Genomic DNA, 18,759 nt, shown 5'->3' on the forward strand with positions numbered 1-18,759 from the left:
TACTGACCTTTAATCTATCACGTACCAAATAACATGTTGTGACTGAATATGGAGAACATACATGATAAGAAGTGTAGTCTCCTTGAAGTGGAGACACTAAGACTACTGCATCAACAGATTCTAGTAATTCTAACAATTAAAGGCAAGAGGCACTTAAAGGCAAACTATTAACCCTTCTATATCAATTTCCCCCTTTTGTAAATGGTATAACCTCTGCTACGGGGTCAGATGATGTCCACAAAGAAGCTACTGTCTCATGGGTCTAATACCCACAAGGGGACTTCCTACCTGCTTCACCCATCCACCCTCAGTGTGGACACTCACCTCCCCAGTCAACAGTGGCCATACGGGACCTATGATTTACTACAGAAGGTTCAGCCTTAGGGTTTTTTTGTACACATACATTATTCCATAGCTTAGGTAATACATATATTAGCGCTTTTATGGCTACATAAAACAATAAGCAAAGCAACAAAATTTGCATACAAGTCTGTAAAATACCAAAAATAATCCATCCCGCTAGGCCGCTAAGCCAATTGGCTGGATTTAAAAAGGAGTCTCTATATTGTATTAGTCTCATTAAGAGCCTTAAGGAACCACGAAAATCTGAGTCCAAGTCTCACTTGTGCATGCAGTGTGGTGTTAATACCTTCCTTGGGTCCTGGGGTAAGTCTAAGTACAGCATAGTCCTTGCAGATACTGGGCTGTGTGCACAGATCCAACAGTCCAGCAGGTTTTGTCCTTCTGCGTCTTTTATAAGAAAAGCAAGATGTTGGATAAGTTTGTTTATCCAGTGTCTCTGTAAGGTGCAAACATCCTACCACTGCCAGCAAGGTGATTAGGACAACAGTCATTCTGCTGATGAAAAGATCTTTATGCAGTGACTGGCAAGGATCCAGGTGGGCTTTCCCTCAAGTTTCCCTGAGGTGAATGTGGTCAGCTGGACTTTAAAACGGGCCGTCAAACCGTGGATCTAGGCTCCTTCTCACGTGTCTGTGTATGACCACCAATCACCTGTATTCAGCTGATTTACATCTGTGTATGACCACCAATCACCTGGATTCAGCTGATATACATCTGCACTGGCATTAGGATCTGGAATGGATGAAAACACATGTTTATGCACCACATTAAGTCTTTTCTGTAAGGCCTGGACATGGGCTGTCATAGCACCGTGTTGCTTTTGTAGCACCTGTGGGAAGTACAGACCAGCCTCTGGCAAACTACTAAACAGGACTTCAAAAGGGCACAAGCCTGTCTTTCTATTTGGAGTGTGTGTGACTGAAAAGAGTGCAAGAGACAAGCACTCTACCCCGCTCTTTCCTGTGTCTGCCATGGCCTTTGATTTTCCAGTTTAAGTGTCCCGTTTAGTCTCTCCACTTTCCCACTACTTTGTGGTCTATATGGTGCATGATATGCTTGCTGTACTCCCAGGACCTGCATGACTTCCCTCATTATTTCTCCCGTGAAGTGTGTGTCCCTATCGCTGTCTATGGTTTCTAGGACACCATACCTGCAGATCAGTTTTTTTCATGAGTTTGTCTGCAGTCGCTTTAGTATTTGCACATTTTACCAGATAGGCTTCCAGCCAACCAGAGAAGAGATCTACACATACTAGGACATTTTTCACACACTCCTACCTTGGGTAGCTGTATGTAGCCAGTCTGCAGTCTCTGAAACGGGTAGAGAGGCCTGGGTGTCGCTTTCTTAGGGATTTTTACTGTTTTACCTGGGTTGTGCTGTGCACAAATGAGGCATGACCGTACGAGCTTTGCGGCTGCGTAACTGAAACCAGGAGCGATCCAGAAGGCATCTTGTGTTGCTTGCGCCATGATTGGGAGCAGGGATCTTGGTATATACGATTTATCCTGATTCTCCCATACTCTTTCTGAGTTCAGCTCAGCTCCCATTCTCCCAGTGTTCCTTCTCTGTTTGGGCAGCTGGAGTGATTTCAGGACATCTAGGCTCAGTGTGGCTGGAATACGCTGACTCCCCGCCACCATCCACTGCTCCCTAGGCCGCCTTGCTGCTACTTTAGCAGCCTCATCCGTCCTTCTGTTGCCCTTTTCCTCCACAGAGTCACCGTCCGTGTGTGCTTTTTACCTTGACGATGCCAACCTGGACTGATAACGTCAATGCCTCCACTAATTGTTTCACCAGCTCTGCATTTTTAATGGGCTTACCGGCTGATGTAAGAAACGTTCTGCTTCTTCAGGTAGGGCAATAATCATGGGATATTCCCCATGCACAATTCGAATCTGTGTAACTGTTAGCGACTTTATCTGCAGCAGCTCTACACGCTTCAGTGAGTGCCTTCAACTCTGCCTCCTGCACCGACATGTGAGGAGGGAGTGGTTCAGCTCAGATTACCTCATGTGAGGATACTAATGCATATCCAATGTAGAGTCGCCCATTCTGGTGGTATCTGAAGCCATCTACAAAAATAAAAACCTCAAAATATGCATTCGGAACAGGTTTTTTTCTTCCCACGAACATATGTAAAACCCACTGTCTCCTGACTCATCAGTTCCTATGCAGTCATGTTCGTGTGTCATGTCAACGTCATGTCCTGTTCTCTTTCCCACCTGCCAATGCTGTCACCAATTCCCCCTTTTCTGAATCCGCAGGCAGATGAGTGGCTGGATTCAGAACATTATGTCTTTTGAGGGTGACATATTCAGGAATTAGTATTAGAGCACATTCAAGTCTGATCTGTCTATCCATTGACAATTTGTTTTGGTTGAACTTGTACGAGTATGGCATTAATGTCACGTGGGGAACAAAATTGTCAAAAAGTCAAAAAGAAAAAGTCAGTGTGATTTCACATGCCTTTCAGCAATACAGCAGCTCTTACAGCACGTACACATATAGAAGACCCTCTAATCACGGGGTCTAATTGTGCTAAGTAGTAAGCTATCGGTCTCTGTTTCTTTCCATGTTGTAGTGTCAGTACTGCGGTAGCATGTCCACCCTGCTCTGTGAAAAATAAGAAAAATGGCTGATCCTAGTTTGGAATGTCTGACACAATGAGCAGCTTGAGAGAGTGGAAAGAGTCAATTGCTTCTTGAGTGAGATTGTAGGGTTCTGATGGCAAACAGTCATAGAGTGGGTGCATCATTTGTGAAGCAGACCTTATCCAAGGCCTACAGTAGGTCACCAAACCTAGAAAAGTGCGTAGATGCTGGTGTGACCTGGGTAAAGGGAGATTTGTATTGCCTGTTTTCTGTCTTCAGTCAGGTGTCTTGTACCTTCAGCAATACAATGTCCTAAAAATGTCACCTTTTGTTTGCAATACGGTAATTTGTCACGTCAGACTCTGCAACCCTTTTCTGCCAAAAAAAAAACACAGCAAGGAAACTGTAGCTTCCGGACATCTGGTCCGGGCAGCAGAGCAAGAGGTCATCCATGTACTGTAATAGCACAATCTGTGGATGAGGTGGTTGCCACTGCTCAAGAATCCCTGCCATCGCTGTTGAATAGATGGTTGGGGAGTTCTTTCCCCCTTTGTGGGAGGACCGTCCAACAGTATTGTTTACCTTCGTGAGTGAAAGACAAAAGATACTGACAGTCAAAGTGCAGTGGTACAGAGAAGAATGCATTTGCCAAATCAATAACTGTGAAACATTTTGACATTGCGGGGATCTGTGACCGTACGGTGTGTGTATTAGGGACTGTTGAGGTCACACTCACTGTAACATCATTAATAGCTCGTTAGTCATGAACTATTCTGTAAGTGTCAGGGGAACCCTTTGGGTCCTTTTTTCTTAATGGGATACAAAGGGGTGTTGCAGGGGGAATATCTCTGCACTAGAACCCCTGCCTTAACATAATCTTTAATATCCCTGCTCAGGGCCATTGATTTGACTAGACTTAAGGGGTATTGCCTTAACCAAAGAGGAGTGATTACTTCTCTTGATTTATCATGACAGGGGGAATGGGCAGCCAACCCATATCAGATTTTCCCCTTGCCCAAACGGTGTCTGGTACCTGACTCTTTTCCCTGTCCTCAGACATTCTGGTGTCAGGTGTTACTTTCACTACTCTTGCCATATACACCATTTCTGCAATATTACACAAGTGTTTATATAAGTCACACATTAATGTCCAAATATTTATACCCGTATTTGATTGGGTAGAGTATCCCTTAAAAAAACTAAATTTGATTCACAAAATGTTACCAAAAGAAAATTATATATATGAATATATATATATATATATAATTACGAAAGATACTGAGTCATAAAACGGGGGAGCACAATGCCATAGGCCACAGCAAAGCACAATTCTAAGAAAGTAACAGCCCTATATAAATCCATAACTAACAGTTCCAAATACAAAAAGAAGGGATTTGAAAAATACCAAATATCAATGCCAGTCGCCTGCGATAAGTTATAAGGACTGGAAAAGACAAATAAACAGTGACTATGGTTTGAGCCAATATAATGAATGGCTAAAAAAACTATATATCATATGAAGACAACCTAGAAATACACAGTAACTATACCATCTTTGTGCAAGGAAACTACTAAAACTGGCAAATGAATGGAATTAAGTGTAACTATAATAGGGCATGATTTACCTGTGGTATAATGTGCACGTGGAAGACCCTGGCATCCCTCTGCCACAAGTGTTTATATGAAAAGGGGACTTGTGACTGTAATACCCTCAGGAGAGTACTGTATAGTGCCTAGACAGCACTCAACTCTGCTCCGAGCAAATTCATAGGGGTATTGTTACTAACAATAAGTTTGTAAGCACCTATTGGCTGTCTCGTGACTCTAGTCTTTTCTTGTTTAGTCATAGGGGCTTCAGTCGCTTGTCCCCCTACCCTCACGTATTCCACAGTCTCGTCAGTAATCATATCTGGCAGTATCAAGTCTTTGTGTACAAGTCCCAGCTGCCACAGTGTCGGTCAAGAATTCTGTCTATTTCCCTCCCAGCATTGGTATGGTGGTCCTCAAGGCAGGACCAGGTCCGGAGGGGACAATAACAGGGCACAAATTTGTCACTGGGTTGTCAGTTTCCTAGTCTGAATTGGTCTGAGTGTCCATTTTCTCCACAATTCCAGCACTTCACTGTTTCTAAGTCCTTAGGTCCCTTACTACATCTCTACTGTTTTCCTTGTGCTCCAGCATACATGACACGTCGTCTTATTGTCCTAGTTTCTTCAACTCCTGAGCAATCTTCAGGAGGTCTTTGGATCTACATTTCTCCATTTAGGTCCGGCTGTCTGTACTGCGTCTCGTAAGCCTTTTGTCATACCGTAAATGAATGTATTTACCAATATTTTAAGATCAAGTGGGTTTACTGGACTGTACCCCATGTCTGCCCATTTCAGCTGTAACCGTCCAAAGTACATCTCTACACTCTCTCCTTTTGCCACATCTGTAAAAGTCTTAATTTGCATCCTAGTACGTCACCTGCTTTGGTGCTCACCAACTCTCTAGGTCTGCTCAGGTGCACTTATACGTCCATCATATTGTCTTTGTCTGTAAAATGGGAAAGGTTTGTTCTCAGGGTCAGCCAATCATTTTAGCATAGCTAGCTAGTCAGAGGGCTTCCAGGGATAATACTCCTGTATCTGTCTTACACTACCTGATTACATCACAGATCATACAAGTATTTCTCCAGTCTGGGTTTGTCTGACCGCAATGTTTACAAGTCCATCTGTCTTGTCTTGGTCTCTGGTTATACAAAGGTATGACCGTAGCAGTAATGTGTCGGTCATAGTCGGACTTTTGAGCATCAAAACATTCATAATACACCTTACTACCGTCCTGCTGCACTCTCTCTCAGATGCCATTTATTCACATGCTATTTTCCTCATTTGTCTGTGCCTTTTTGAACATCCAAACATCCATCCACTCACTGGCATTTTTGCCTGTTTCAATATTGGTCTCACATCTTTCACTGCTTCCTTTCCTTCTCTGTCTTTTACAATCTCTATAGCGGTTCTGGATCCCATTGGGGGCCCTGACTGCACACAGAATAAGTTGCCCATGGCTTCAACTTATCCGCTCAGACACTCACCTCTAAAAATGCCCTTTATTAGTGTGCCTTGCCTTAAACCAGGGTTGCAACACGTGACAAGTCAGAGTGAGTGTCAAGGTTTAGCGAGCAGGTTACACCACCTACCACTCGGTAGACCTAAAGGATTCTAGCGAGCAGGTTAACCACCTACCACTCGGTAGATCAGCTGGCTAGCACAGCTCCATGGACGGCAAGGTTACACCACCAATTTGCCGTAGGCTGACTGTAGCAGGTTACACCACCTATTACATCAGCCGTGCAGTTGGCTACCTCCTCTGTTGATCCTCAATTTGCTATATATCAATCACTCAACTTGAAGCAGGAGAATGTTTTACCAATCTTTTCAATCACTTTAAGTTTCCTCTAAAATAGGCACAATTCTTTCACTTTCAAATTCCAACTTCAATTGTACAACATTCCCTTTTTCTTCAATACCTACAGTACTTATTGCTTTAAACACAATCTCTCAGCGTGTACTAAACCAAAGACAGAGAAACTTTAGAATGCAGTTATGTGGACCCCCTTCCTCTGGCCCACAGCACAAAAGGGAGAAATGTCAAGCAAGCCGCGCAGGGGCTCAGCTTACCCCTCCCATCAGCTATTTCGCGCTGATAAGCTTGTTGTCTTACACACACACACAAACAGAATGCAGCAGTTTTCAAACTTAATCTCTACAAAACATTCATTCTCTCGAAATTAAAAACAGTTTCTCTATACAGGCAGATCACTGCATAAATTGAATAAGCTGATTCTGACCGCGTCCGGCCAAAACACATATAGAAACCTATCCAATGTCAAACCACACATAACACGGGTTTCACTGAATCTCAGATGTAAATTAAATGTACATTAAAAATATCCACAACTCATTCATCCTGGACAATTAACAACAGTTAGATAAGTAATGATACTTATGTGATCACTCATACATACATGCTCATTCAGGGATTGTTGTTTCTTTTCCTTTCACTTTCAGTTGATTTTTACAAGAAGAAAATCCCTTATCTCAATTACTCCACCTAATTCAGCTCAAACTGCGCTGAATAATGTCTTCTGTCACATACAGAGGACCACACCTAACTGAACCCCTAATCAATCAGTGATTTATGTTTATTCCTTATACTTATTTACTCACCTCTTAGCTCATTCAGAGTTCTCATAGACATACAAGGCTCACACAGCCTGCCTATTTTGCACTTTGGAATTAACACAACTCTATATAACAAAAACTGCAGCAGTGTCCACTGACACTCTGAAAGCACTTTAAGGCAAAACAACAAAAACCACGGCCTTAATACAAAATACAGCTTCATATAATGCACTGCCAATCCAAAATGACCAAAATAACAACACTGCACAGAGTCTATCCCAGCTCTGTATTACTCACTACACAAATACACAACCAATTAGGATACTGACAAATGATACAGATAACAATTATCATCTTATAACTCTATTATTCAACTCTCATACGGACATGATGTGAATTCTGTGGCAGAGCTCCCTCCTGTGGTCACAAGTGGTACTTCGGCTGATTCTCTCTGGGAGCTTCCGTTTGTGGAGGAAACTGGTACTGCTGCTTCTGAGTTTCCTCCCTCAGGTGATTTGGTGAGGTCGTTAGGTGCTTCTCTACTTAACCCCACCTAATGCTTTGATTCATGCTTCCTGTCAATGTTCCAGTGTTGGACTTGTGTTTCTCTGGATCATTCCTGTGGCCTGCTGCTCTGCATAACTAAGTGCTTCTTTGCTATTTGTTGCTATTTTTTCTGTCCAGCTTGTCTATTTGTTTTGCTGGAAGCTCTGGGACGCAAAGGGTGTACCTCCGTGCCGTTAGTTCGGTACGGAGGGTCATTTTGCCCCTTTGCGTAGTTTTCTTTAGGGTTTTGTGTAGACCGCAAAGTTATCTTTCCTATCCTCGTTCTGTCTAGAATATCGGGCCTCACTTTGCTGAATCTATTTCATCCCTACGTTTGTATTTTCATCTTACTCACAGTCATTGTATGTGGGGGGCTGCCTTTTCCTTTGGGGTATTTCTCTGAGGCAAGGTAGGCTTATTTTTCTATCTTCAGGCTAGTTAGTTTCTCATGCTGTGCCGAGTTGCATAGGGAGCGTTAGGCGCAATCCACGGCTGCCTCTAGTTGTGTTTGGAGAGGATCAGGGATTGCGGTCTGCAGAGTTTCCACGTCTCAGAGCTCGTTCTGTTATTTTGGGTTATTGTCAGATCACTGTGTGTGCTCTGACCTCCATGTCCATTGTTATACTGAATTGCCTTTCATAACAGTACAGGAAGCCAAAAGTACTAATGATTCTCAATAGAGGAAAAAAAGAAGTTCTGAGACCATTTTTTTTTCTTGGCATTGTGTTTTGTCTTTTTTTTCCCCTAGACATTTGGGTGGTTCAGTACACAGGTGTAGCGATGGACATTAGAAGTCTGTCTTCATTTGTGGATCAGCTCTCGGCAAGAGTACAAAAGATTCAAGACACTATTGATCAGAAATCTATGTTAGAACCAAGAATTCCTATTCCTGATTTGTTTTTTGGAGATAGAACTAAGTTTCTGAGTTTCAAAAATAATTGTAAGTTATTTCTGGCCTTGAAACCTCGTTCCTCTGGTGATCCAGTTCAACAGGTTTTGATTATTATTTCTTTTTTGCGCGGCGACCCTCAGGACTGGGCATTTTCTCTTGCGCCAGGAGATCCTGCATTAAGTAATATCAATGCGTTTTTCCTGGCGCTCGGATTGCTGTACGATGAGCCTAATTCAGTGGATCAGGCAGAAAAGAATTTGCTGGCTCTTTGTTAGGGTCAGGATGAGATAGAGGTATATTGCCAGAAATTTAGAAAATGGTCAGTACTCACTCAATGGAATGAATTTGCGCTGGCAGCTATGTTCAGAAAGGGTCTCTCTGAAGCCCTTAAGGATGTCATGGTGGGATTTCCTATGCCTGCTGGTCTGAATGAGTCTATGTCTTTGGCTATTCAGATCGGTCGACGCTTGCGTGAGCGTAAATCTGTGCACCATTTGGCGGTATTACCTGAGCTTAAACCTGAGCCTATGCAGTGCGATAGGACTTTGACCAGAGTTGAACGGCAAGAACACAGACGTCTGAATGGGCTGTGTTTCTACTGTGGTGATTCCACTCATGCTATGTCTGATTGTCCTAAGCGCACTAAGCGGTTCGCTAGGTCTGCCACCATTGGTACGGTACAGTCAAAATTTCTACTGTCCGTTACCTTGATCTGCTCTTTGTCATCATATTCTGTCATGGCGTTTGTGGATTCAGGCGCTGCTCTGAATTTGATGGACTTGGAATATGCTAAGCGTTGTGGGTTTTTCTTGGAGCCCTTGCAGTGTCCTATTCCATTGAGAGGAATTGATGCTACGCCTTTTGCCAAGAATAAGCCTCAATACTGGACCCAGCTGACCATGTGCATGGCTCCTGCACATCAGGAGGTTATTCGCTTTCTGGTGTTGCATAATCTGCATGATGTGGTCTTGTTGGGGTTGCCATGGCTACAAGCCCATAATCCGGTATTGGAATGGAAATCCATGTCGGTGTCCAGCTGGGGTTGTCAGGGGGTACATGGTGATGTTCCATTTTTGTCAATTTCGTCATCCACCCCTTCTGAAGTTCCAGAATTCTTGTCTGATTACCGGGATGTATTTGATGAGCCCAAGTCCGATGCCCTACCTCCGCATAGGGATTGTGATTGTGCTATCAATTTGATTCCTGGTGGTAAATTCCCAAAAGGTCGACTGTTTAATTTATCCGTGCCTGAGCACACCGCTATGCGCAGTTATGTGAAGGAATCCCTGGAGAAGGGGCATATTCGCCCGTCATCGTCGCCATAAGGAGCAGGGTTCTTTTTTGTAGCCAAAAAGGATGGTTCGCTGAGACCTTGTATAGATTATCGCCTTCTTAATAAGATCACTGTTAAATTTCAGTACCCCTTGCCTTTGTTGTCTGATTTGTTTGCTCGGATTAAGGGGGCTAGTTGGTTCACCAAGATTGATCTTCGTGGCGCGTATAATCTGGTGCGAATCAGGCGAGGCAATGAATGGAAAACTGCATTTAATACGCCCGAGGGTCATTTTGAGTATCTAGTGATGCCATTCGGACTTGCCAATGCTCCATCAGTGTTTCAGTCCTTTATGCATGACATCTTCCGAGAGTACCTGGATAAATTCCTGATTGTGTACTTGGATGACATTTTGATCTTCTCGGATGATTGGGAGTCTCATGTGAAACGGGTCAGAACGGTTTTTCAGGTCCTGCGTGCTAATTCTTTGTTTGTGAAGGGATCAAAGTGTCTCTTTGGTGTGCAGAAGGTTTCATTTTTGGGGTTCATCTTTTCCCCTTCTACTATCGAGATGGATCCTGTTAAGGTCCAAGCCATTCATGATTGGACTCAGCCGACATCTCTGAAAAGTCTGCAAAAGTTCCTGGACTTTGCTAATTTTTATCGTCGCTTCATCTGCAATTTTTCTAGTATTGCCAAACTGTTGTGAGTTCTGTTTTTGGGCTCCCTCTGGTGGTTACTGATGGTACTGGGTGACTTGTCTTTCCTGGGTCTCTGGGTTCCACCTGTTCCATCAGGATATGGGAGTTTCCTATTTAACCTGGCTTTGCTGGCATTTCCTCGCCGGTTATCAATGTATCCAGTGTGTCTTGTTACCTCTGCTCCCTGCTCCTAGAACCTTCTGGTCAAGCTAAGTTTGGATTTTCCTGTTTTGGTGTTTTGCTTTATTTGGTTTTTAGTCCAGCCTGCAGATATGTGATTCTTGCTGCTGGTTGCTCTAGTGGGCTGAAATTGCTCCTCATGTACCATGAGTTGGCACATGAGTTCAAGTAATTTCAGGATGGTTTTTTGAAGGGTTTTTCGCTGACCGCGCAGTTCACTTTTGTATCCTCTGCTATCTAGCTTTAGCGGGCCTCATTTTGCTGAAACTGTTTTCATACTGCGTATGTGCTTTCCTCTCATTTCACCGTCATTATATGTGGGGGGCTGCTATTTCTGTGGGGGATTTCTCTGGAGGCAAGAGAGGTCTGTGTTTCTTCTAATAGGGGAAGTTAGATCTTCGGCTGGAGCGAGACGTCTAGGATCATCGTAGGCACGTTCCCCGGCTACTTTTATTTGTGTGTTAGGTTCAGGGTCGCGGTCAGCTCAGGTTCCATCGCCCTAGAGCTTGTTTGTATCTGTGCTTGTCCTTTTGTGATCCCCTGCCATTGGGATCATAACAGTATAACCGGCCCACAAAGTGTTAATTGTATTGGCTGAAGTAGGAGGATAAGTAGTCTGAGGAAGTTTTTTTTTTTTTTTTTTTTTCTCTTTCCCTCAGAGTTTGCTGCCTAGCCTTATTGCAGCCTGGCTACTTCCTCCTCCTCTTAATCTTTGAATGGCTCTGATCCCAGCTGTTTATCATGGACGTCCAGAGTTTGGCTTCCAGCCTGAATAATCTTGCCACTAAGGTTCAAAATATACAGGATTTTGTTGTACATGCTCCTATGTCTGAACCTAGAATTCCTGTCCCAGAGTTTTTTTCTGGAGATAGATCTCGTTTTCTGAATTTTAGGAACTATTGCAAGTTGTTTCTTTCTTTGAAATCTCGCTCCTCTGGAGACCCTGCTCAGCAAGTCAAGATAATTATATCTTTCCTGCGGGGTGACCCTCAGGATTGGGCATTTGCATTGGCACCAGGGGACCCTGCGTTGCTTAATGCGGATGCGTTTTTTCTGGCATTGGGTTTGCTCTATGAGGAACCTAACCAAGAGATTCAGGCTGAAAAAGCTTTGTTGGCCCTCTCTCAGGGGCAAGATGAAGCAGAAATTTATTGTCAAAAATTTCGAAAGTGGTCGGTACTTACTCAGTGGAATGAGTGCGCTCTGGCTGCAAAGTTCAGAGATGGCCTTTCTGAGGCCATTAAAGATGTTATGGTGGGGTTCCCTGCGCCTGCTGGTCTGAATGAGTCTATGACTATGGCTGTTCAGATTGATCGGCGTTTACGGGAGCGCAAACCTGTGCATCATTTGGCGGTGTCGGCTGAACCGTCACCTGAGATAATGCAATGTGATAGAATTCAGTCCAGAAGTGAACGGCAAAAGTATAGGCGGAAAAAAGGTTGTGCTTTTATTGTGGTGATTCAGCTCATGTTATATCAGCATGCTCTAAACGCACAAAAAAGGTTGATAAGTCTGTTGCCATTAGTACTTTACAGTCTAAGTTCATTCTGTCTGTGACTCTGATTTGTTCATTATCATCCATTTCCGTCGATGCCTATGTGGATTCAGGCGCTGCCCTGAGTTTTATGGATTGGTCATTTGCCAATCGCTGTGGGTTTAGTCTGGAGTCTCTGGAAGTCCCTATTCCTTTGAAGGGAATTGACTCTACACCTTTGGCTATGAATAAACCTCAGTACTGGACACAAGTGACCATGCGTATGACTCCCGTTCATCAGGAGGTGATTCGCTTCCTGGTACTGTATAATTTGCATGATGTTCTAGTACTTGGTCTGCCATGGTTACAAACTCATAATCCAGTCCTTGACTGGAAATCAATGTCTGTGTTAAGCTGGGGTTGTCAGGGGGTTCATTATGATGCACCTCCGATTTCTATCGCTTCATCTACTCCTTCTGAGATTCCTGTGTTTTTGTCTGACTATCGGGATGTTTTTGAGGAGCCTAAGCTCAGTTCGCTTCCTCCTCACAGGGATTGCGATTGTGCTATAAATTTAATTCCAGGCAGTAAATTTCCTAAAGGTCGTTTGTTCAATCTGTCAGTGCCAGAGCATACTGCTATGCGGGATTATGTTAAGGAGTCCTTGGAAAAGGGACATATCCGTCCATCTTTGTCCCCTTTGGGAGCAGGTTTTTTTTTCGTGGCCAAAAAAGATGGTTCCTTGAGGCCTTGTATAGATTATCATCTTTTGAATAAGATTACCGTAAAATATCAGTATCCTTTGCCATTGTTGACTGATTTGTTTGCTCGCATTAAGGGGGCTAAATGGTTCACTAAGATTGATCTTCGGGGTGCGTATAATCTTATACGAATAAAGCAAGGTGATGAGTGGAAAACCGCATTTAATACGCCTGAGGGCCATTTTGAGTATTTGGTAATGCCTTTTGGACTTTCTAATGCTCCTTCAGTCTTCCAGTCCTTTATGCACGATATTTTCCGTGAATATCTGGATAAATTTATGATTGTGTATTTGGATGATATTTTGTTTTTTTCTGATGACTGGGAGTCTCATGTTCAGCAGGTCAGGAAGGTGTTTCAGGTTCTGCGGGCCAATTCCTTGTTTGTAAAAGGCTCAAAGTGTCTCTTTGGAGTCCAGAAGATTTCTTTCTTGGGGTATATTTTTTCCCCTTCTACTATTGAGATGGATCCCGTCAAGGTTCAGGCTATTTGTGACTGGACGCAGCCTACATCTCTTAAGAGTCTACAGAAGTTCTTGGGCTTTGCTAATTTCTATCGTCGTTTTATAACTAATTTTTCTAGTGTTGTTAAGCCTTTGACGGATTTGACTAAGAAGGGTGCTGATGTTGCTAATTGGTCTCCTGCGGCTGTGGAGGCCTTTCAGGAACTTAAGCGCCGGTTTTCTTCTGCTCCTGTGTTGTGTCAGCCAGATGTTTCGCTCCCTTTTCAGGTTGAGGTTGATGCTTCCGAGATTGGAGCGGGGGCGGTTTTGTCACAGAGAAGCTCCGATGGTTCAGTGATGAAGCCATGCGCGTTTTTTTCTAGAAAGTTTTCGCCGGCTGAGCGGAATTATGATGTTGGTAATCGGGAACTTTTGGCCATGAAGTGGGCATTTGAGGAGTGGCGTCATTGGCTAGAGGGTGCTAGACATCGTGTGGTGGTCTTGACTGATCACAAAAATTTGATTTACCTTGAGTCTGCCAGGCGTCTGAATCCTAGACAGGCTCGTTGGTCACTGTTTTTCTCTCGTTTCAATTTTGTGGTTTCATACCTGCCAGGTTCAAAGAATGTGAAGGCGGATGCTCTTTCTAGGAGTTTTGTGCCTGACTCCCTTGGAAATTCTGAGCCCTCTGGTATCCTTAGGGATGGGGTGATTTTGTCTGCTGTCTCCCCAGACTTGCGACGTGCTTTGCAGGAGTTTCAGGCGGGTAAACCTGATCGTTGTCCGCCTGAGAGACTGTTTGTTCCGGATAATTGGACCAGTAGAGTCATCTCCGAGGTCCATTCTTCTGCGTTGGCAGGTCATCCTGGAATATTTGGTACTAGAGACTTGGTGGCCAGGTCTTTTTGGTGGCCTTCCTTGTCGAGGGATGTGCGTTCTTTTGTGCAGTCTTGTGAGGTTTGTGCTCGGGCTAAGCCTTGCTGTTCTCGGGCCAGTGGATTGTTGTCACCTTTGCCTATCCCGAAGAGGCCTTGGACGCACATTTCCATGGACTTTATTTCGGATCTCCCTGTCTCTCAAAAAATGTCCGTCATCTGGGTTGTGTGTGATCGCTTTTCTAAAATGGTTCATCTGGTACCCTTGCCTAAGTTGCCTTCCTCCTCTGAGTTGGTCCCTCTGTTTTTTCAGAATGTGGTTCGTTTGCATGGGATTCCTGAGAACATCGTTTCTGACAGGGGATCCCAGTTTGTGTCTAGATTTTGGCGGACGTTCTGTGCTAAGATGGGCATTGATTTGTCCTTTTCGTCTGCATTCCATCCTCAGACGAATGGCCAGACTGAACGAACTAATCAGACCTTGGAAACTTATTTAAGGTGTTTTGTTTCTGCTGATCAGGATGACTGGGTTACCTTTTTGCCGCTGGCCGAGTTTGCCCTTAATAATCGGGCTAGTTCTGCTACCTTGGTTTCTCCTTTCTTTTGTAATTCGGGGTTTCATCCTCGTTTTTCCTCTGGTCAGGTGGAACCTTCTGATTGTCCTGGAGTGGACATGGTGGTGGATAGGTTGCATCGGATTTGGAGTCATGTGGTGGACAATTTGAAGTTGTCCCAGGAGAAGGCTCAGCAGTTTGCTAATCGCCGTCGCCGCGTGGGTCCTCGACTTCTTGTTGGTGACTTGGTGTGGTTGTCTTCTCGTTTTGTTCCTATGAAGGTCTCTTCTCCTAAGTTCAAGCCTCGGTTCATCGGTCCCTATAGGATCTTGGAAATTCTTAACCCTGTGTCGTTTCGTTTGGATCTCCCGGCATCGTTTGCTATTCATAATGTGTTCCATCGGTCGTTGTTGCGGAAGTATGAGGTACCTGTTGTTCCTTCGCTTGAGCCTCCTGCTCCAGTGCTGGTGGAGGGAGAATTGGAGTATGTTGTGGAGAAGATCTTGGATTCTCGTGTTTCCAGACGGAAACTCCAGTATTTGGTCAAGTGGAAGGGTTATGGTCAGGAGGATAATTCTTGGGTGGTTGCCTCGGATGTTCATGCTGATGATTTGGTTCGCGCTTTTCATAGGGCTCATCCTGGTCGCCCTGGTGGTTCTCGTGAGGGTTCGGTGACCCCTCCTCAAGGGGGAGGTACTGTTGTGAGTTCTGTTTTTGGGCTCCCTCTGGTGGTTACTGATGGTACTGGGTGACTTGTCTTTCCTGGGTCTCTGGGTTCCACCTGTTCCATCAGGATATGGGAGTTTCCTATTTAACCTGGCTTTGCTGGCATTTCCTCGCCGGTTATCAATGTATCCAGTGTGTCTTGTTACCTCTGCTCCCTGCTCCTAGAACCTTCTGGTCAAGCTAAGTTTGGATTTTCCTGTTTTGGTGTTTTGCTTTATTTGGTTTTTAGTCCAGCCTGCAGATATGTGATTCTTGCTGCTGGTTGCTCTAGTGGGCTGAAATTGCTCCTCATGTACCATGAGTTGGCACATGAGTTCAAGTAATTTCAGGATGGTTTTTTGAAGGGTTTTTCGCTGACCGCGCAGTTCACTTTTGTATCCTCTGCTATCTAGCTTTAGCGGGCCTCATTTTGCTGAAACTGTTTTCATACTGCGTATGTGCTTTCCTCTCATTTCACCGTCATTATATGTGGGGGGCTGCTATTTCTGTGGGGGATTTCTCTGGAGGCAAGAGAGGTCTGTGTTTCTTCTAATAGGGGAAGTTAGATCTTCGGCTGGAGCGAGACGTCTAGGATCATCGTAGGCACGTTCCCCGGCTACTTTTATTTGTGTGTTAGGTTCAGGGTCGCGGTCAGCTCAGGTTCCATCGCCCTAGAGCTTGTTTGTATCTGTGCTTGTCCTTTTGTGATCCCCTGCCATTGGGATCATAACACCAAACCATTGACCGATTTGACCAAGAAGGGTGCTGATTTGGTCAATTGGTCTTCTGCTGCTGTGGAAGCTTTTCAAGAGTTGAAGCGTCGTTTTTCTTCTGCCCATGTGTTGTGTCAACCAGATGTTTCTCTTCCGTTCCAGGTCGAGGTTGATGCTTCTGAGATTGGAGCAGGGTCTGTTTTGTCGCAGAGAGGTTCTGATTGTTCAGTGATGAAACCATGCGCTTTTTTTTCCAGGAAGTTTTCGCCTGCTGAGCGGAATTATGATGTGGGCAACCGAGAGTTGCTGGCCATGAAGTGGGCATTCGAGGAGTGGCGTCATTGGCTTGAAGGAGCTAAGCATCGCGTGGTGGTATTGACTGATCATAAGAACTTGACTTATCTCGAGTCTGCTAAGCGTTTGAATCCTAGACAGGCTCGTTGGTTGCTGTTTTTCGCCCGTTTTGACTTTGTGATTTCGTACCTTCCGGGCTCTAAAAATGTGAAGGCGGATGCTCTGTCTAGGAGTTTTGTGCCCGACTCTCCGGGTTTATCTGAGCCGGCGGGTATCCTCAAGGAAGGAGTAATTGTGTCTGCCATCTCCCCTGATTTGCGGCGGGTGCTGCAAAAATTTCAGGCTAATAAACCTGATCGTTGTCCAGCGGAGAAACTGTTTGTCCCGGATAGGTGGACAAATAAAGTGATCTCTGAGGTTCATTGTTCGGTGTTGGCTGGTCATCCTGGAATCTTTGGTACCAGAGAGTTAGTGGCTAGATCCTTTTGGTGGCCATCTCTGTCGCGGGATGTGCGTTCTTTTGTGCAGTCCTGTGGGATTTGTGCTCGGGCTAAGCCCTGCTGTTCTCGTGCCAGTGGGTTGCTTTTGCCCTTGCCGGTCCCGAAGAGACCTTGGACACATATCTCTATGGATTTTATTTCAGATCTTCCCGTCTCTCAAAGGATGTCAGTCATTTGGGTGGTCTGTGATCGCTTTTCTAAGATGGTCCATCTGGTACCCTTGTCCAAGTTGCCTTCCTCCTCTGATTTGGTGCCGTTGTTCTTCCAGCATGTGGTTCGTTTGCATGGCATTCCAGAGAATATCGTTTCTGACAGAGGTTCCCAGTTTGTTTCGAGGTTTTGGCGAGCCTTTTGTGGTAGGATGGGCATTGACTTGTCTTTTTCCTCGGCTTTTCATCCTCAGACTAATGGCCAGACCGAACGAACCAATCAGACCTTGGAAACCTATCTGAGATGCTTTGTTTCTGCCGATCAGGATGACTGGGTGTCCTTTTTGCCTTTGGCTGAGTTCGCCCTTAATAATCGGGCCAGCTCGGCTACCTTGGTTTCGCCAATTTTCTGCAATTCTGGGTTCCATCCTCGTTTCTCTTCAGGACAGGTTGAGTCTTCGGACTGTCCTGGTGTGGATACTGTGGTGGACAGGTTGCAGCAGATTTGGACTCATGTAGTGGACAATTTGACCTTGTCCCAGGAGAAGGCTCAACGTTTCGCTAATCGCAGATGCCGTGTGGGTCCCCGACTTCGTGTTGGGGATCTGGTTTGGTTATCTTCTCGTCATATTCCTATGAAGGTTTCCTCTCCGAAGTTTAAACCTCGTTTCATTGGTCCTTATAGGATTTCTGAGGTTATTAATCCTGTGTCTTTTCGTCTGACCCTCCCAGATTCTTTTTTCATACATAACGTCTTCCATAGGTCATTGTTGCGGAGATACGTGGCACCTATGGTTCCATCTGTTGACCCTCCTGCCCCGGTTTTGGTGGAGGGGGAATTGGAGTATATTGTGGAGAAGATTTTGGATTCTCGTGTTTCAAGACGGAAACTCCAGTATCTGGTTAAATGGAAGGGTTATGCTCAGGAGGATAATTCCTGGGTTTTTGCCTCTGATGTCCATGCTCCCGATCTTGTTCGTGCCTTTCATGTGGCTCATCCTGGTCGGCCTGGGGGCTCTGGTGAGGGTTCGGTGACCCCTCCTCAAGGGGGGGTACTGTTGTGAATTCTGTGGCAGAGCTCCCTCTTGTGGTCACAAGTGGTACTTCGGCTGATTCTCTCTGCGAGCTTCCGTTTGTGGAGGAAACTGGTACTGCTGCTTCTGAGTTTCCTCCCTCAGGTGATCTGGTGAGGTCGTTAGGTGCTTCTCTACTTAACCCCACCTAATGCTTTGATTCATGCTTCCTGTCAATGTTCCAGTGTTGGAATTGTGTTTCTCTGGATCATTCCTGTGGCCTGCTGCTCTGCATAGCTAAGTGCTTCTTTGCTATTTGTTGCTATTTTTTCTGTCCAGCTTGTCTATTTGTTTTGCTGGAAGCTCTGGGACGCAAAGGGTGTACCTCCGTGCCGTTAGTTCGGTACGGAGGGTCATTTTGCCCCTTTGCGTAGTTTTCTTTAGGGTTTTGTGTAGACCGCAAAGTTATCTTTCCTATCCTCGTTCTGTCTAGAATATCGGGCCTCACTTTGCTGAATCTCTTTCATCCCTACGTTTGTCTTTTCATCTTACTCACAGTCATTATATGT

This window comes from Ranitomeya imitator, chromosome 9 (genome assembly GCF_032444005.1).
Source record: "Ranitomeya imitator isolate aRanImi1 chromosome 9, aRanImi1.pri, whole genome shotgun sequence".
Taxonomy (NCBI): domain Eukaryota; kingdom Metazoa; phylum Chordata; class Amphibia; order Anura; family Dendrobatidae; genus Ranitomeya; species Ranitomeya imitator.